Genomic DNA, 22,033 nt, shown 5'->3' with positions numbered 1-22,033 from the left:
GTCATATAGGATTTTTATACATACATTTTGTATAACAAAAACAAAAATTTATATTTACATACCTGTTAATATACATGTGCATGCATATGTTTATACTCGTATATGTTTATATATTAAATGGCGTACATTTTTATTAATATACATATGTGTATAACAAAATGTATACAAGCATATGTCATTTATTTTCAATATAATGTATTATGTATGTAGGTATTTTATCATATATAATAAAAAATTTATAGGTAAAAACAAAGAAAATATACAAAAAGAAAAAAAAATCAAAGAGATAAAAAAGATAAAAATAGAAAAGTGGAAATGACTTTTTTTTTCGGTTTGTTGAGGTTATGATTATTTTATTATAGTTATTGCTGTTATTATTGCAACTTATTATTGTTATATTAATATACATATAGATTATGATATTGATTATAAGTTATACATTTTTGTATATTAATATTAAAAAAACTATATCCAAGTATACATGTATATACACATATGCATGTACTCTATGGTTGAGTTTGATTTTTATTGTTATACTTATTACAATATACCTACTTATATCAATAATAAATATATATGTATGTACCTACACAAAATTATATATTATCATTATTTATCAATATGCATATACGTAATAGTAACGTTAAAAATTATAACACGAGTATAACATTATAAAAATAATATATATATATATATATATTGCTATTTAAGAGAGGAGATGCGTTTGAAAACAGAACAAAAAAAAAAAGTTCAAAAACCTTTGATCATGCTTTTTTTTCTGTTTTTGCTGCCTTTGATACTTTAATTTTTTTTCTCTTATATTTGAGGATGATTTTTGTACGTGTGTATAGATGTATGTATATATATATTGCATGTTAATAGATGAATACATAATATTATAGTATATCAATATTATATTTTTGTAATATGGTTATATTGCAAATATACCTACATATAAAATATGCATATTATTTTATGAACGATTCTGTATGAGAAAAGAAAAACAAAGAAAACAAAAACAAAAATAAAATGTATAGGGATAAAAAATGTTTACGGAAATTTTTTTTTTTTGGAATTTTTTCTCTGTTTTGTTTTGATCGTTTTTGTTTTTCTTACTCGCTCCCTCTGAATGCATACTTTTATATACATGCATAGGAATTTTTTTTTATATTTTTTGCATGTACAAATGTATTCATACGTAACAAGTTACAAACATAGAATTTTTTTTTATGTGCATTCAATGCAGAAACAAATTTAAGATGAAAATATCTAAACATTGATAATATACAATGTTTTTTTTTATTTTGCGAATATAAATTCTATATTATGTACATATATATGTACTTTATGCATTATTATACATCTACATTTCTATATTTAAAAAAAAAAAATGAGAATTTTCCTGTGTTTGTTATTGCTGCCATTGAAATTGAAAGTAAATCAAAATCATATTGAAAGTGAATCTTTTTTTAAACAAATAAAAGAATTTTTTACAAAATATTTTTATATAAAAAAGTAATAAGGACTAAATCTAACAATTTCATATTTGATTACAAAAAAAAAAAGGAAAAGAAAGATGATTTTCATTATTTTTCTTTTAAAACATTATTGTAGATTATCGTATAGATAATATGAATAGAGGATGTTGAATTATGAACGATATTATATAAATGTTTGCATGTATAACATGTAAGGATATTATTTATAGATTGAATGGGATTCCAATTTTATTAATCAATTAAGATTTTTTAAAATTACAATAATTATGTTTAATTATAGTATAATCAAATCGAACCGAATCCAGAAAAAATATTTTTGCTTACTCTTTTATATTTTATTAGAGTATATCATTTTGGAAAACAAATCGTCTTGATTGTAAAATTTTCACATTTAATTGAAAATTTTTAAATAATTTTAATTGCGGATATAGCATATTGAAATTTATTTTTAATTTTACGTTGTAGACGTTGTTAGTTGTAGACTGGTAACACAATTTAAGAAAATCAGGTGAAGGTAAATGAAAGAATGAAATTTAATATGCCTAAATTAATTATTTTTTTAGTTTTAGCAGATTTAATTTATGTAAGTAAAAGTTTCACAATCGAAATATTTATATAACAATAATAATTCTCTAAGAAAAGATTTTGCATTTATTATTTAGTTACCATGATACAAAATTAAATTGAATTCATCTACAAAAATTGAATTCTTTAATTAAAAAACTTTTCAAGTTTGATACTTATATTATACTAACTTATCATGTAGGTACTTATTTTTTATTATCATGAACAAATTCCAAAATATAATTAAAAAGAAGATAAATAAAATTATTCGATTAAATTATACCTATTTAGGAATTAAATAATATTCTTAGGAATTAGGAAACGTAGTATTTCTTAATGTAAAAGCAGAGTATTCGTTAAAGTACAGCATAGATACTTTTGTATTTACTATGATATGAAAATAAATTCCATTTATTTGTAGTTTGCGTCATTTATTTCTTTATAGAAATATAAACAATAGAAATATTTAACATCTTATATTTTAGAAATAATATTTTAATTCAACCAATCAAAAACTGATGAAATCTGAATAACTGTGTTGTTAAGGATAACATTTTATTTAATAATATTAATAAAACATTCGCTATAACAATAAATGCAGTAGAATCAAGATTATATTAATATGCACACTACTGACTACTCTATTATATGAACTGAAGAAGACTTTTATAAACACAATACAAATTTTGATATAAAATTTTAAAATATGTGATAAAAGAAAAAAAAATATTTATATAATTTCTAGAGGTTTAATATTATTTTAAAATCAACCAAATTTCTATTTAATAGCCCTTCCGCTTATATTAACAATTCGTTTCCCCTGAATCCCATCTGATATTTATCTAATATTTAGTTTATATAAGTGGGAGTTTACTGTATAACAAATTTTTATTATGGATATAAAGACTAGATGAATGAGCTAAAAAAATATAGTTAGCTACTATCGATAATGTAGTTTATTTTTTTCTTTAATTTAGTTTATTTAGTTCATTTATTATTGATATTTTCCCCTTTTTTAAATTAATTTTTATTTAATTTATGTTTTTTCTCTTGTTATTTCATTTATATCTTCTTAATTACAATAGCATGAATTTTATTTACTTTCAGAATTTTTAAAAATAAAAAAAAAAACAACTTTTTATTTAACAAATTCAATTATTTTTACTCTATATACCCGAAATATAAACATTATTGTTGGGAAACGGAATTCAAATAATTCTGATGAAATGTTATAGTCAATTTACGCTAGAAAATAGTTTTGTGTTCCACGTTTTTTTATTTTTCTTTTTTATTAAATAAATAAAGTTTATGACATAATTCTAATATTTGAAGTAAATTGGTCTCAAAATAATGTTCTGCAATGGAGCACAATTGCTTTTAACAATAAATTTATTTTATTATCATCATATTTTTATTTACAGCCTAATCGTGTATCTCGCTTCCTTACTCACTTTTGATTTACTTTCAAATCAGAATTCTTCGTTTTTCTATAGTGGATATTTCATTTTTCCAATAATATTACTCATTGTTTCGATTGGTTTAATTGGTTTTTTGCATTTTTTCTCAAATTATCGAGAGAACGTCCTACTTAAATAAACAAGCTAAATAAATTTTAAACATTTCAGAAAAAAACGAGATACGCAATACGGAATAATTCTTCTATGATGATTACTCACTTTCTTCTCACTTGCCGGGTTACATAAAGAGATAGACAATCTGGCTTTAATTATTCTAACTTTCTTTTTATTTTGCGTAACTTTAGGAAAAAATCATATTCAATATTAGTCCTTGTATAATTTATTATTGCAAAATGAGATGATTAATATTAGGAAATTTAAAAATTTATAAACCTTATTATATTTTTCGACAATAATGTATTTGCAAAAGTGAGAATTTTGACAATGTCAGAAATTCGACTAAAATCATAAATTAATTGCCGAAAACGGAAAAATTTTCCAATATTGTCAACAATGATTCAGTAATGAAATAAATTTCTTACAACAGATGGACAAAATGAAACTAATCAGCACATTTTTATTTTTTTTTTTTTGGTTATCCGTTTAAAACATTGACTATATCTTAACGGGAAATTTTATTGATTTTAAATAATATTTTATTGAAATAACGAAGCAAACAAATATTTGAAATTTTAATAAAATATTTATTTTTGTTTCGCATGTACTTTATATAATATTATTATAGTATTATTAAAATAATAAAAAATAATAATACAAAAGATTTATGAATTTTATTATTTTATTTGAAATAATTTTGGTTAGGAAATTAAGGTATTTATTTACACTGTATACATATTTTAATTCATTTACAATAAACAATTGAATTTTAAGAAAGAATTCATCTTTTTTTTCAATTTTGCGCCAATATGATCGTTTATATATATATATATATATATATATATATTTATAGAACTTTTATTGATTATAAGTAAATATTTATAGAATACGTTTATTAAATGTTTTATGTTAAAAAAAAACAAACAAACATGTGATATTAATTATTTTATTAGATTTTCTATTTACTTACTTTTACTTACTCAATAATCTTATAATTAATTTTTATTAATTACAATTAATTAGTTTTTCTAAATGAGCTCGTTAAATGGGTATATTTTTTTTTAAGAAAAATCATGTTCGGTAATATAACTAGAGTAGATCTATATGTATATAATATTAATGTGGTCCAAATATTTTGATAATAATTTAAACTCTTTCCAGATTTAAATTATAATCGAAAAGTTCCAAGATCGCATGTTGCTATATACATTTTCTTGTATTTTTTGAATTTAAAATTTCACTTAGCTATTCTTTAACAATAACAAAAAAAAAAATATTTCCTAGGTTACCAAAAATTTGAACGAGCTTAATGGTTTTCCGATATTATAATAGACTGGTCATATCTTATATAATTCTGACGCTAAAATAAAAATAAAACTAAATTTAATAATTTTCTTAATTAAAAAAGAACATTCCATTATAATCAGATTAAACTGATAGGTAAAATGAAAATTAAAAAAAAAAAAAACAAAAAAAATATTTGCGACTTCAATTTTATTATGAAAAGCCATTTTTATTTTTCAATTTCACTACCCTAAAAAATATTTTTGAATCAATTAAATTAAAACAAAATGAAGTATTATTAACATTTCACCGAAAACCAAAATTTTTCATTTTAATTTTAAATTTTCATCATTCCGCCCTCTTTCCCCCACCCCCACCCCCCGTCGAATGCTTCTTCTCCTATTTCTCCTCTTCCTTTTGAATTATGTTTTTTCTTTCATTTCATTTAATTTTACATTTTCCTTTTCCATTTTATATTTCTTTCTATTTTCTTAATTTTAAATCCTAAAGGACTTCCAAATACACACACAAACACACATACACACAGGAGAACTCCGGACGAAAATTTATAAATTTGAACCCATCATTCTTCTTGTTCAACAATAAAAACAAATATAAAACAAAATAAAAACGACAAACCGAACAAGGATAACAAAAACGAAGCAATAGAACATCAATTGTTCAATTTAGAGAGAGAACATTAATATCAAAAAGGAAATATAAAATATAATAATAAAGAAAAAAAGAAAACCAAAATATAATAAAATATAAAGAAGAAGATTAACTAAAAACAAGTAAAAACGTTTCAGTCGGTATGAACCGATTGAATTATACCCTGCACCTTTCATTGTTGTATAGCAATTACTCAAACCTGTGAAACCATTCTATAGAAACTTCACGGATATGTCTGATCTATAACTGAACACACAACTACCAAGTTTCGTGAATCTAACTTTATTACTTTTCCAAATATTTAAAATAAGCTTTTGGACTTGTATGGGAGCCACTCGAACCTGTCAAGCAATTCCACCAAAACTTCAGAAATATCTTTGACCTATAATTGGACACACAACTGCCAAGTTTCATGAATCTGTCTTTATTACTTTTCCAAATATTTAAAATAAGCTTTTGGACTTGTATGGGAGCCACTCGAACCTGTCAAGCAATTCCACCAAAACTTCAGAAATATCTTTGACCTATAATTGGACACACAACTGCCAAGTTTCATTAATCTGACTTTATTATTTTGCCGAATATTTAAAATAAGCTTTTGGATTTGTATGGGAGCCACTCGAACCTGTCATGCAATTCCACCAAAACTTCAGAAATATTTTTGACCTATAATTGGACACACAACTGCCAAGTTTCATGAATCTGTCTTTATTACTTTTCCAAATATTTAAAATAAGCTTTTGGACTTGTATGGGAGCCACTCGAACCTGTCAAACAATTCCACCAAAACTTCAGAAATATCTTTGACCTATAATTGGACACACAACTGCCAAGTTTCATTAATCTGACTTTATTATTTTGCCGAATATTTAAAATTAGTTTCTGGAGTTGTATGGCAGGTACCCGAACCTGTCAAGCAATTCCATCAAAACTTCAGAAATATATTTGACCTATAATTGGACACACGACTGCCAAGTTTCATGAATCTGACTTTATTATTTTGCCGAATATAAAAAATTTGCTTTTGGAGTTGTATGGCAGCCACCCGAACCGGTGCAGCTATCTCAATTAAATTTTTAGAGCATATGTAGAATATAATTGGAGACATGTATACAAAATTCTATATTTGTACCTTTATTAGTTTTTGAAATAATTAAAATAAACTCTTTGAGTTGTATGGCAGCTACCCGAACCCGTTGTCCGAATTGGTCCAATAACAATAGGGTTCGTCCTTGGCACAAAAGAAGCAACTTGTGAAAGTTTGGTGTCGATTGCATTGTTCGTTTTTGAGTTATCGTGCGATCGGACGGACGGACGGACGGACGTACGGACGGACGGACGGACGGACGGACGGACGGACGGACATGTCTAAATCAACGCAGAATTTTACGCTGAGCAAGAATATATATATATGTCCATACCCCAGATGACTCCTTCAAGTAGTTACAAACTCCATACCAAAGTTAATATACCCTTCACGAAGTGCAGGGTATAAAAAAGGACAAAAAAGAAATCAACCATTAGGGATTTGATCCCAAGCAAATTCATCTTTATTTTTATTCATATATAAGGAGTAATCCCTATCAGAGACTAAAACCATGAATTTGATACGAAATTCTATAATCATAAAAATTAAAAACGAAAATGAAAACAGAAGAGAAAAATTTAACAAAATCAAAAAAACAAAATTGAGCTTTAACATCATCATCATCATCATCATATGTACGTACAATCAGCCATACTATCATCATCAACAATATTTCCAACGTTAGTATAGCTTTAAACGATTCGTCTTTAATCGGATAACCAAAGTAATATGAATGAAGGAGAATCTAAAATATCGATCCATCGATGTCCCATCCAATTAATGTTGTTTTCGAAGTATAAAACATTACAAATCAAATTTTTTATTATCTTTTCGTTATTATGTTTTTTTATTTTGTTTGTTACTCAATAGTAACCATCACAGCAGTCTCATATTTAACAAAAAGAAAGTAAGAAAAAATAAAAAAAAAAAAATAAAAGAAAAAATCAAAATAAATAAATTTTGTAAAATTAACTTGGTTTACTTTAGTATACGCACACTCAGACTGACAATATAAGAGTAGAGTTTAGACATCAAACATTATTTATACATTTAGTTTGATAAGAGTTTGATGACGTTTTCATTAAACAAAATTCACAAACGTTTAAAACTCAGACTCTTATCAAATTTTGAACAAACAAAACAAAATTCTGAATAACGTTTGTTTACAGTTTGCCATACTCTCTTGAATGATAATGCTTCAAATAATTGAAATTGAATAAAGTTTAAAATTATTTTCATTACTTTTTTGTGTTACTTGTAAAAGAAATTGCTAAATTCTTATAAAATTCTTTAAGAAGAAGTTTGTTTACAATATTTAATTTAGATTCGAAAATGAAATCAGAAGTTGAATGAATATAAATTATTGATTTTGACATTTGTCACGTGATTTTGACATTCGTGACAAAAGCATAAATCAATTTTTTACTCTTCAGAATAAACACAAGGAACGCAAACTTGTGAAACTAAAAACCGAAGTCATTCAATTTTCTGAACTTATAAAATGTTGCTTTCATGCAAGATATAATTTTGTCTAATACCTTATGAACAGTCACTGTCAATAATGAAGTAAAAAATTTATAATATATATATATATATGTATATAACCCAAATTATATGCTTGCGTGTAAAATCATAAAAATAAGAACACAAAAAAAAGGAAATTCAAGCATAAGTCAATGTAATATAATCAAAAAATCGTTCATAGGGATCTCTCTCAGTTCTGTTATAAATCGAATTCATTAAATGATTCAGTAAATGCGACGATAAACTTAAAAATTATTCCATTTTACCTAATATAAGATGTTGAAGGAATGAGTGAGTCATAAGAGGATATTTATTAGATTGAAAAATTTTACTTGATTTGTGTATGTAAGTGGAAAGTGAAGATAAATTGGTTTTGGAGATGGGGGGAACGGCCGCAAAATTTTGCTATATTGAAATTTTATTCATTCATATAAGTATATATGATATTTATACGAGTATATACATATACAAATATCTTCGATTTTGGTAGTGTGAGTATACACATACATATTCATATATATATAATATATAGTTTGCATGGGGATAAATCTCCCTTCATTTTAAAAGGTATATAATTTATAGGGTGGTAAATTATTTTACCACCTGCTGTCCATCGTTTTTTCCATCGTTTTCGACATATATATATATATATATACACTCATAAATGAATGATATTGACATACAAGAGCATTATTGAACACATATACATGGATATGTAAGTTTTATTGTATACATGTCCTTTTTGTTTCCGAACAATAAATAGTTTGAATGTATATTCAACTAATTTTGTTTCATTGTGGAATATTTTGAAATAATTTTACATAAGAATGAATGTACATAGTTTTTTTATGATAAAATATATTGAGATTGCGCATATACACATACAAATAATTTTCCAAATACATATACGAAGAAGAGCAACAAAAATTTTAAATGAATTTTATTTTTCTTCTTCTGTACACTTTAAAAATTTTATACATTTTTTATTTTTATTATTTTGTTTTTTTTTTTGTACAGAATTTAACTTTGTTCAAGTATGTACACACACATATACAAATACGTTATATTAATACACAATTAAATTTTTGAAATAAAAAATAAAGAAAATGTGGTTTAGAAGAAAGAAGAAGGAAGAAGAAGAGGAAGAAATTGAAAACAGTAGAAAAAATATTTGAAAAATAATTTAATTTATCACCCCTCTATTCTATAATGGCATAAATTTTTCTTAAGTTTATTTTTTTATCACCGGGATTCCAATAAAAATTTTATTCTCAAACTATGTACTTTATATACTCAAATACATACTAGATTTTTAATTGTTATTTACAAATACAAAGAAATAATTTATAAGAATTTTATTTGGTAACGACATTTTTCAGAAGTTTTAGAATAAGTTCAAAAAGTACGGCGAATAATTTTAAAATTTAAAATGAATGCAATGAAAATGTCAATTCTTTAATTAGAACTAGAATTAATGAAGAATCATTTAACTGTTATACTGCCGAAAAACAGTTCAAAATCGATTAACGATTTTGTAAAAATCGATGGCAATAAGAATTTTTCGTTTCTATATAAAAATTTTAATTTATAAATACTCGTATAATATTGTTTATGATGTTTTTTTTACCTGAAGCTCACGGTCGAATTTATAATTCGACCAAACATAATTATTCGACTTGTTCCCAGTTCTCGTCAAAAACTGCTTAAAATATGGGATAAAATGCTTATTCACATAAAGTTATAGTTCTGAAAATATTTTTCAGTATAACGAATATAGTGTTCCTAATTCAACTTGTCAAGTTTACTCACTATCTGATTGCAAAATGTATGTAAAAGCAATTTGCATGTGTGTACGTATATATATCAAATATGACGCATATAATATAATATGAGTGACGAAATGCACTTGTAGAATTTGAAATTTTCAAAAAATTTTTTAAGAGTAATGGAAAAAAAATCATTTCATTGATGATTACAATATATTTTATGACAATATAAAGTATGGCGCTTTAAATCATTATTTTTATTATACATTAAAAGCATAGGCTATAAAAAATTTATGATCGGAAAAAGTATGTAGACTAATCTCTATAAATGTAGCAACAAGTACATAGCTTTATCGAGTTTGAGAAATATTTTTAACATTAATTTGTACAATCATATATTAAGAGTTTCTTTATGCGTCTTCATTAAACAACTCAACCTCTTATGTTTGTAAGCTAGACACATTCTAGATAACTGCAATTGTTTACATGCAAAATATGATGAGGAAGTAAATTGATTGATTTCTTTCCGATTTAAAATGAATTATGAAGAATATTTTAATGATATTCTAATGTGAAAAATGTAATAAATTTTAATAATTTGCGCACGCATAGCCGAGATCGGCTTTTAATAAAATCAATGTTCTAGTGCTTTGTACATCCAACTTTAAAAAGCCGTACATCAAAAAGGACAAGCAAACCATATTAAAACTTTTTTAGGTTAAGGACTCCAATAGTAATCAATTTGGGAGAATTTTATAAACGTCAACGTCAAAATGAGTCAAAACTCTACCCAAAGAGCACATTGCTTGCGTTTATGGAGTAAAAAATAAAAATTACATGGAATGGCTAACTTAGGAAATATTTTCACATTTTACATAATTCCTCCAAAACCTATATTTTTGTCTGGAACTTTTCGATTTTCGATTTGAAACAGACGAATTCTGGAATTGTATGGATTATGAACATTTCCAAGAATAAAATAATATACTTTTACAGAGTAATAATTAATATCAGGTCACATTCTTGTCATTAATCTTAAATTTCTTTTTTTCTTTTCCTAAGATTGCTTTTCCACCCCATATTTTTTTTTTAAATGATAAAAAGTAATATAAAATTTTTTAGCTAGCTTTCAATCATAGAGGAATTAAATTTTATTTTATTTTCATTCCTTGTCTGTTTTTTTTGTTTTTGTTTTCTAAAATCCACTTTATTAAAAAAGTAACCAATCCAATTAACCTATCCACAAAACTCTGTTACTCATATATTCCCAACACTCTTTTTCTCCATTTTCTCTCTTTTCGATTTCCCTTTGGCATTTCTATAATATTATAATATTTTATTTAAGAAAATTAATGCGAGTTTTCAGTTTAAATTAAAATTAAACAGTGTTACCATCATATTTTTAAATTAATGAAAATAAAATAGTGTTGGTATATGGTGTTGGTATATGTGACATAAAATTTTCTTAAATACAAAGATATTTACTTTTATATATATAACCGATTTCTTTCTATATGCTGTCAAAAAAAAGAAACAAAAAAAAAATACAAAAAAGGATAAAACTATCCAGGATATAAAGTGAAAAATTTTGCCCTTGTTTTTTTGTAAATTTTTCTTTTTTAGAATTTTTAAAAGAAATATAAAACTAAAACGGAAATAGAAGGAATACTTTGAGAAGGGAACTATTATGGCAGTACAAAAAGTAAAGATGACTGTGATAATAAGAAATTAAGAATGTGAAAAAAGGAAAAAGAAATATAGAAAAAGGAAATAAAGAAAAACTAGAAGAAGAAAAAAATTTTTTGAATTACGTGTGTATTACATACATACAAACACTTGCATATACTTTTAGGCACACAAATATATAGAAAAAAAGGGCCAGGAACCAAAAAAATAAAAAGCATAAAATGACAAGAGAAATTTTTTTGGAGTTTTTAACTTAAAACTAGGCAAGTCCTTTTTTCCGAGCTTGTTACATACACAGAAACATAATCTTACTTACATACATACTCACAAATATATTAATACTTGAATAAAAAGTCTGCCCTTTTCTTGGAAAATTTTTAATTTAAGAAATCAAACTATGACTAACCAAACTAACAAGAACTAAGTGCAAAAAAGGAAAAAAAAAGTTTTAACAAGAAAATTTGAAGGATTCAAGAAAAAGGATTTTATTTTTCTTTTTCGATTTTTTCTCATATTATTTTCTTAAGTACAAAATTATGGTTGGTTTTTAAGGCATGATTCAAAATATCGATTAGGCCAACTTTAATTGAACCAAAAAAATATCTAATATGGTCCTAGTATTCTTTAATATAAACTTGCAGGGTTCTTTTTTAAAAGTTGCGTGTTTTTATTGAAAATTCAACAAATTTCGGTTCTTATATACTGAGTAGTTTTTCTTTCCAATATTTGAAAAAGAGAAATTGCGTTCATATTCTTCGTCTTCTTCTCTTTCTTGTTACCCAACCACTACTTGGAATTTTTCAATTTTAACGATAATCTCATTTTTGTGGTTTTTGTTTGCTAAAATTATAGGCTTTGTTTATATAAATAATTTTTTTTTTTTTGGTAAACAAGAAAAATTTAATTTCCTTTAACAAGAGCCACGAAAATTTCCTTAATATTTATAAAAGAAAACAAAAAAAAAAAATAAATTTATTCCTAATTTTACCCACCATTATTAATAATAAAAATAGGAGAAATAAATGAAGCACTAATTTAAGAAAGAATGAGTTTACTTTTTCATATTATATAGAATGAGTATACGAATAGTGCAAACTCTTCTACATACATACATAATTTTTCTATATATAAATATGAAAATTAGTTATTTCTATATATATATATAAAACATGTATAGGTATGTAAATACAAAGTATATATACACTTTTAAGAGTAACTGGTAGAGGTCGTTTTTAAGGATTAAGGGCGTAGCCATTTTACTTGTATACTTTATAATATGAAAGGAACTTCATTAATAATATTATGAAGGAAAATAGAGAAAGAGAAAAAAAAAACGAAAGAAACTTTGAATTTATTCTTGTTTTTTTTTTTTATGAATACTAACATTTTATGGAGTATGGGAGCATTTTAATGAAAATATCCTTTTATTATAAAAAAAAAAAAGCTGCGAACAAAGATTAATATTCTCTTTTTATAAAAGAAAGAATGAAAAAGAGCAACAAAAAGAAACCATTTTAACACTTTTAATGACCCTAAAAAAGTCTTTTCAAAATGATCATAAAATATTTTTAGAATTTATTTATCTTTTTTTATTTTTTAACTCAAATTACAATGTTTTATTGGGTATTAAAAAAATAAAAAAGAAGATAATTGAGATTGTACGTATCTCGTATCTTAGGTATGTATGCTGTAGCATGTAGAATTAAGTAATGAGAAATAACATTTTTATTAGATGATATGAAAATTTTGTATACGTACAATATAGAAAATTTCTTTTCGAAATTTTCTACATTGTACAGCGATATAAAAGCACAGGATGGGGTTGCAATGGCAGGAACAATATTTTTTAAATTTATTGAATATATTTTGTTTAATGCAAATTAATTAATATTGTAATTTCAGTTCGTTATAGTAAAAATTCGATTCATTTGATAAAATTTTGCATAAAAAAGTGAAATTTATCATATTTTAAAGATTTAATGAATGCACAACGCAGTGTAGCTTGTAATTAATAAAAAATTGCAATAAATTATCGTGTAATAATTTTAATATGGGGTATAAATTATTGAAAGAAAAACTTTACAAGGAGATTATTGAATAAGAAAAATTTTTTTTAAATTTTTCAATAAAAACACACAAATTTTAAAATACCTTACAATTTTTAGATTCAGAGGAAAACAAAAGTCCAAAATTCAATAGCTCAAGCCTAATTTTTTTTATCCAAATATTATAAAATCCTTTTTTTTTTTTTGTTAGGTACCATATTTTTGTTTTGGACAGACGTTAAAAAAAAAAACGAACTCGAAAATTTATTTAAATTGGCTTTCTTTTGCCTTAATTCGTATACGAAATAATTTTGGGCACTTTTATGGGTTACAATTGTTACGAATACTTCAACAATTCTTACATGTATTTGATTCAAAAAAAACCAAATTCAATTCTGATGATAAAAAACAATAAGTAATGTGCATATTAATTCATTTTTGATTTTTCAGTTTTTTAGAAAAAATCGGAAGTCTTACTTATTTAATTAAAAAATTTCCACGTAATTTTAAATAAAAATTTAGTTTATTTTACTGTAATCTAGACAAAATTTTGTAAGTAAAAGAATTTAACCCGATTTTCTTTCTTATTATTTGGCGATTCCTTTAAAATAAATTTTACATTATCGTCATAGCGTTCAGGGAAAAGCTTAAAATATTTACAAAGAGTACGAGATTGTAAATTTCTTATCATGCGACATTGAAAATTGATGCCCGCATGCTTACCAATGAAAATGCATTTAAATTCATAAATATTAAAAAAAAAAATTTTTTTTAATTACATAAACTCGTATGTCATGATTTTACCTGCACATATAGAGGTCATATATATTCATTGTGTACAATAAATTGTTATCTTCCTTCCTAAATAGTCCTTTTTAAGTTAAATAAAGCCGAATTAAGTAAAAATAAAAAAAAAAAACGACAATTTTTTTTTCAACTCATTTTTCAAAGTAAAAAAAAAAAATTTTTTTTCTGTTTTTGTTTTTTTCTTGTTGTACATTTTAAATGTATTAAAGTCGGATTGCATCAAAGATTTTTTTTTGTGTTAAAATTTTTTTTGTGTTCACTTTGATTCAACATATTTACATATTATTATTATTTTTATTATTTATAAACACATATCTAGATATTTAAATGTATACGCATGTATATATGTATATGTAGGTATATTTAATATATATATTTACATACATTAAACAAAAAAAAACCATAATCAAACCATTAACCTCGTGAACTTGAAAAATTTCTCAACATAATCAACATCACCGTCATCAACAACAGCATAAGAGCAGCAAGCTGCAAGCAAGTAAGCAGTACACAAAAAAAAATAAAGACAAAAAAAAATTAAAAACAAGAAACAAACAAAAAATCTAAAGCTATGGTTCCTTTCTGTTGTTTTTTTTTTCTTTATTTCATATCTACATTGTCTATGGGAGACAGAGGGAGACAACACAAAATATATATATATATATATAAAAAAAAGTTAAATTTTTCTGTCTACATCATTAATGGAAAAAAAAATGTACGGAAAAAATTTCAAAGATTTTTTTTTTATTATATGCATATGTACGTACTATCTGTATATATATTATAATATAAAATATATCTTATATTTCATTCGCATACAAACACACATATATATGTTATACATTTATATTTACATATGTTTAGTTGAGTTTTATAAAAAAGAAGAAAAATGATACAATTTTTTTTCCCTCTGTTCATGATTTACACTGCATGTGAATATATATGCAAGTATGTACATATATAAATATATATGTGTGTATGTAATTCAATTCAACTTATTCGTTTTTTTTTTTTGGGTAAACATGAAAAGTTATTGAAATTACTTGTAAAAAAATTTTTCTAAAAGGAAATTATTATCCTATTTATAGGGAAGATTTCAAAAGAAAGAATAAAAAAAACAAATATAAAATAATAAGCAAAGTAAAACAATAAAATGTGAACTTGAGACAATCGTATTGTATATACGTAATAAGGATATTATACATGTACATATATATTACAAATTTTTTAATAATAAAGCTTTTCTTTGAAGTCTGATAATAAAATATTTTTGATTTTTACAATTTAAAATAAAGATTTTTGTATTTTAAAATTATTGAGTCAGATTTAGGTTTCGAAAATGTCACCAAATTTCAATTATAACTTTGCCCATCTTATTTTTAGTCGTTGAGAACCTTCCTTCAATAAATGTAGTAGCCATTTAATTTTTTTTTTTTTCAAAAAGATCAAACCAAAGAATTGTTAAACGATTATTTTCTTGAAAAAAAAAAATAAAACATTTTTTTTTTTTAAATTTGATTATTTTCTATTAGTATTATAAAATTTTGCATACTTTTAGGAAGATATATTCAAGTCTATTAATAATGATACTACATGAATTAAGAGAAACCATATAATTTGAGAGGAAAGAAATATGGAAAAAAAAATTTGTTCTAACAAAGGTAACTATTTTATTATGTCTAGAAGCTATTAAAATATCAGATTTCTTCGCCACGTATTTTCTGAAAAAAAAACAATTACTTATGTTAAAAATTTGAAAACGGATACAAGACCATAATTACATTTGTAATTTTAAAATTTTTATAAGCTGCAATTTTTAAATTTTTTACAAAGATATTTTTGTTTTTCTAAAATGGCAACCTAATGTAATACAACATAACGTAACGCACCGTAACATTAATAACATATTTTTAGGTTAGTTCATATCTATAACGTATCAGAAAATTTAATGTCCGTCCGTCTAGTTGTCCGTGTGTCTGTTTCTACACTATTGAAGATAGAAAGCTGAAATTGCACATAGACCTTTATTAGAAAATTAATTCCGTAGAAGAATATTTTCACTTATCTCCCCCCTCTAAAAGTGATACCCCCCTAAAACCCTAAAAATGCCATTTTTTAACTATTTATTGTAGTGAAACCATAAGCATTTTTTAAATTTTGCAAACGCAAATTTTGCAAAGGCAGTAGCTTGCTTCTCCTATCACGGCATACTATAGTTAAACTTTTAAAAAAAATGGCCGTTCAAATTTACTGTTATCTAAAATCCGTTTTTTCCAAATTTTTGATAACGCTTTTTTTTTAACCCCAGGATGTGGAAGTCTAAAATTCTTACAGCTTTTAGACACTAATAAATAGTTCATTATTCATAGAAAAAATTCTTTTCCTATCTCCACCCGCTCTCTAGTTATCGCTTCTCAAAATTTGTAAAATTTCAATATTTAGCACCCTATAATTAAGAAAACGGAAACCTTTTTCAAATTTCTATAAAAGGAGAAAGCTACCGGCAAATTCAATGCCATTAAGAAATATAATTATTTTTCTTAACTTATATAATTAACCCTTAAAATCGAGCATTACGTTAATCCCTCTTTAACTTTATTTTTGCTTTATTTCAAAGACTGCAAAAAGCGTTCATCCTAAATATATGCAATTCTAGAAATAGTTTCGTATATGAATTAAAATAAATTTAATAGTGTTGTGGGTATACATCGATTGTTTTTAAAAGCAGTATTTTCCATTGTTGAAGGGAAAAGTGCTACAATACAAACCATTGGTTTGACCCAACTTTATTTTTACTTTGACTGAAAAAACATTTCAAACAATTCCATTTTCTAAAATTATATCGATATACGTAAATTGCATTCAAATAATGAAAAAAAAAAGGTGCTGCTTTCTTTCACTTAATAAAAGAATTCTACCCGAAAAAATCTGAAACTTGCTTCAAATTTATAAAGTCAAAAGTTTTTATCGATTTTTGCAAACATAATCAGGGTTTAAATTGAAAGAAAAATTGGCGTCAATTTTGTATAAATTTCAAAAAGAGACCAAATTTTATTCATTTTAACTCTTATTAAACTACATTATTCCAGTTTAAAGTTGAAAAAAGTACGAAAAACTAAAAAAATAATTTTCCAACCCGCGGTTGTACTTCGCCTCAGTCACATTTTTTCAAATGAGCATTTTATATTTAGAAAATACAAAGACAATTTGTTTACAATTGGGACCTTTTTTTCATATATTATACAAAAAAAAAAACATTGAAACTATTTTTTACATAAAAACTTTTTATCTGTACCCAAAACTGCACCAAATATTAATCTTTCATTCAATTTTCTAATCATGTCATTCAGTTAAATAAATTAAATATTTATTTTTATCTTTTAACACCATTAATATTTAATTATAAATTTAAACTTTTAATTTTTATTTTATTATTAAATATTTTAAAAAAAAAACTCAACGAAAATTTAAATTTACAAATTTTTCATATTTTATCTTCAACAACTAATTTTAAACTTCTCAAATTAATTATCAAACATGTTTAATACATACATATGTTCGTGTGAATACGTATTATGTGTATATATATATATATATATATATATATATATATATATATATATATGTCTATACATACATAAAATATCGTAATTATTACGAGGTCACAGTAATATGAAATCCTGATTACATAACTTATTTACTTATATTACTTTAATAACTACACACATACAATACAACCACTTTTATATTACTTCAACTATTACCACTACTACCACAACTACAAAAAAAAAAGGATATACACTTATTAGGTATAAAATATCCTTCACAGATTTAACAAAAAATCAATTTTTAAATCTCCTGACCAAAAAAAAAGAGAGAGAAAAACGAAATCAAGAAAAAGAAAAAAACAGTGAACTAAAATTTACACTTAACAACTAAACTCAGAACACATTTCAAAAGTGAATTATTTTCTCTAAATAAAATAAAACGCTTACAATTTAATGTAGAAAAAATAATCAGGATCAGGATAAAATAAACTTCTTTTATTCTATAATTTGAAAATTATCCAATCTATTTGAATAAATAAAAAAATCAAAAAATATATTTGAAATTCACCACACTTCATTTAAAAATAAAATCACAGGTCAAGGAAATGAAAACTTTTCAATTTTTTTTTCTTTAAAAAAAAAAATTACATGGAGAAAAAGAGGCAAAAAAAAACCTAAAAATTTAAAAGGACAATCACAATTTCGGTAGAAAAAAAAATTATATTGCCTAAATCCAAACAGTTTTATTTGTAAAATTTTATTCTCTTTCTTTATTTATTTAATTTTTAACCCTTTTTTGTCAATTTTTGTTTTTATTCTTGAAAAATCCTTTAATTTAAAAATATAATCTGATAATATACACCTATATATCTATATATCTATCTATATATGGAGATGTACGAGTGTGAATGAAAAAAAAAACTAACCGAAATGAAATCCAACAAATTGATTTTCCCCACAACGAATGTAAAAAATTCTCAAAAAGGAAAAAAATATGCAAAACAGAAGTAACCAAACCGAAAAAAAAGTCAAATAAAATATGCAAAAAAAAAAAAAAATAAAGTGTGTACATATTTTTTTTTCTCTCCTTTCCATTAACTTTTTAACTTTAAAATACCACAGAAGTGAGTAAGAAAAGAAAAAAAAAATCCCAAAACTTTTTTAAAAAAAAAAACAAAATGAAACAACAACTTTATTTAAATTTATATTTCGCACCTATAGAGCAATGCTGCCATAAAATGAAAACCGAAAAAAAGGAGACAATGGTATATCGATATGGACGCTGGTCTCATTTGTCTTATATAAGGCCATAGAAAATGTGACATTGTTTCGTTTTATAAGATAATTAATCGAAGTAACCTCATAATTTTAAAAAAAAATCGTAGACTTCACCAAATCGTTTTAGTAAATTTTCAATCTTAGAAATGAATATTTCTCGAGCTTCACCTCCAATTTCAGAGTATGGCAATTTCTTAATATTGTTAAATTGAACTTTCAAACTAAAGTCAAACTCGAGTAGCAAATTTTTGATAAACAACAATGTTATTTTCTTGGTGCAATATACATAGGTATAGGATATTACATTAGAATAAAACTAAATATCTAGATTATAGAAGATGTTCATATATATATATGAAATACATGATGGTTCTATATTGTACGTATTCAGTATATTAAAATATATATTTGTAAATCTTGTATGAATTGAATAAATTTTGCGGTTTCTTCTACAATACTTCAAAGAGAACAAAATATTCATATTATAATTAAAATTTTTATTTGAAAGTTCGTACTCAAAATAATTCAATTCTTTTATAAATATTATGAATTAGCCTACAGTTTATAATGACTACTTAACAATATTTAAGAAAGAAGAAACTAGATTATATTATTTAAGCAAATAATATAATCTATATATATATACATCTGTTTTGTATTTTAATAAAATAATTTATTAGAAATTTTCCGGCGGCATTTTAAGTCACTTAGCTTTTGTTATTCTAATGAAATTATTTAATAATTTACAATCATATTATTTCACATTTCAAATTTTTTTAAATAAATTAAAAACGGGTCTTAGAAGTAAGGAATTTTAAACTCATAAAATAAATTTAAAGCAGAATTTTATATAAGACCCATTTTATAGCTAACAAAACTTTTATTTAATTTTCTTATTAAAATTGTCATTTTATCAATAGCATCTTTTACGTTTGCAATGAAATTTCTTAATTTTTTCAATGAAATTTCTTATCTTTTCTTATGTCAAAATTTTAAAATACTGACTAAACTTGTCACTGTCCAAAGAGCAAAATGACTGTAAATTTTGCATTATGCTCAAAGAAGAGTGATTAAATTTTGCATTCTAACTATTACTCAAATTTTTGGAAAAGAGTGAAGTATAAGAAATACATTCTCTTCTTACCAAATAATATTATCTCAAGAGTATCTGATTAACAGAGCAAGAAGATAATTAATAATATTTAAAATAATTTTCTTCTCAATTAATGAGAAAAAAGAAATCAAATAACAAAAATTAGGTTCCTAATACAAGTATAATTTCAATTCCATTATTATGTAAATATTATTTAAATATAAGAAATAAAAAAATATTTTAAGTATATAAATTTAAAAGAAACAAACATACCTTTTAAAGTTTCCCCCAACTTCTTGATAACATTTTTTTTTTGTGATTCTTGACATTGGCAATTCATTAAATATATACAAATAATTGTTTTGTTTTTGACAATAATACTGATTTGATAACGATAATGTATATATTTTGTATAGAAATACTTATTATAAAATATTTTAATTGTATTTCATATATATACCTATATGTACAAATGAGTGTATATTAAAGTATTTATGCAATATATAAAATAAAAATATTGATGATAAAAAGATTTATGATGACGACAACAAACCACGTTTAATCAACTTATTATTGTTATTGTCTCACTAAATTATATTTCATATTGTATATACAATGTACTTATAACTTAAGTATATACATACGGCAAATAACATATCTTTTCTTCATAATATTGTGTATATAAATATAATATTAAAGTATATTAGAAAAAAAAAAATCTTAAATTTTTTCTTATTTTTTATTTTACTTATTTTTTTTTCCACTTATTTTCTTATTGTATATTCATTTACATTTAGCTATTGTACTTACAAAATTCTATATTTTTGTTCTAAAGGACTATCCCAATATTCAATTCAAAATATTATAAAATAAATACATATATTATATATTATATGTAGATATATAAAAAAAATGTAGATTTTATACATCTATTCCAAGTATATATGTATGTATGTATGTATTTATTAAATAATATATGAATATAAAGAAACAATGTATGTAAAAATATAAATGATTTACCAAAGAAAAAAAAATCATACTTGTATAATAATGAAATTCAAAGCAAAAAAAAAAAAAAAAGAACAAAACGAAAAAAAAGGACAACTCACAAAATATAAAAAAATTTTTTTTTTTTTGTTATATTCAACCATCTATACATACGTAAACATGTTATAGGTATAAATATTTTATAATCATGTTTACATAAATATAGATTCCGGAAGTAATTGTACATATATGTATGTATATGGAAGAATTTAATAAAATAGAAAAAAAAAAATAATAATATGGGGAATTCACCTTTCTTTGTTTTCTTGTTTATTTGTTTTGTTTGATTTTTTCTTACACTTTACTATTTTTTTTTTATTTTTTTTTAAATTTGTTGTTTTTATTATACTCTCTTTTTATCCTTATTATCTGTTATTTTTTATTACTATTATTATAAGTTATTGTTAGGTTATTTTCACTTACTTATTACACACATATATTTTATATACATTTATGTATGGATATAAGTACGTATATATAACAATTCTTAAGTCCTGTTTATTATACATATTGTAATTTTCATATAATAATGTTGTGATTTTTTTTTCATTTTAGTTTT

General features: G+C 23.5%; 1 protein-coding gene across 13 annotated transcripts in view; it reads right to left on the bottom strand.

Moving 5' to 3' along the window:
* The window catches only part of LOC129606546 (zinc finger protein ZFP2-like), an 83,395-nt gene extending 62,467 nt beyond the window's left edge, over nt 1–20,928 (bottom strand). For 3 of the 13 annotated variants that reach the window (XM_055516924.1, XM_055516920.1, XM_055516921.1), the window contains exon 1: nt 20,701–20,919. The gene's annotated coding sequence lies outside the window, so the exon portion shown is untranslated. Of the gene's footprint in view, nt 1–20,700 lie in introns of all 13 variants that reach the window. The other 10 variants (XM_055516927.1, XM_055516925.1, XM_055516930.1 and 7 more) reach the window with 6 other exon arrangements.
* Between the last annotated feature and the right edge of the window lie 1,105 nt (nt 20,929–22,033).

Source organism: Condylostylus longicornis, unplaced genomic scaffold (genome assembly GCF_029603195.1).
Source record: "Condylostylus longicornis isolate FDR11 unplaced genomic scaffold, ASM2960319v2 ptg000018l, whole genome shotgun sequence".
NCBI classification, from domain to species: Eukaryota; Metazoa; Arthropoda; class Insecta; order Diptera; family Dolichopodidae; genus Condylostylus; species Condylostylus longicornis.
This window is presented reverse-complemented; position numbering and strand designations above follow the sequence as displayed.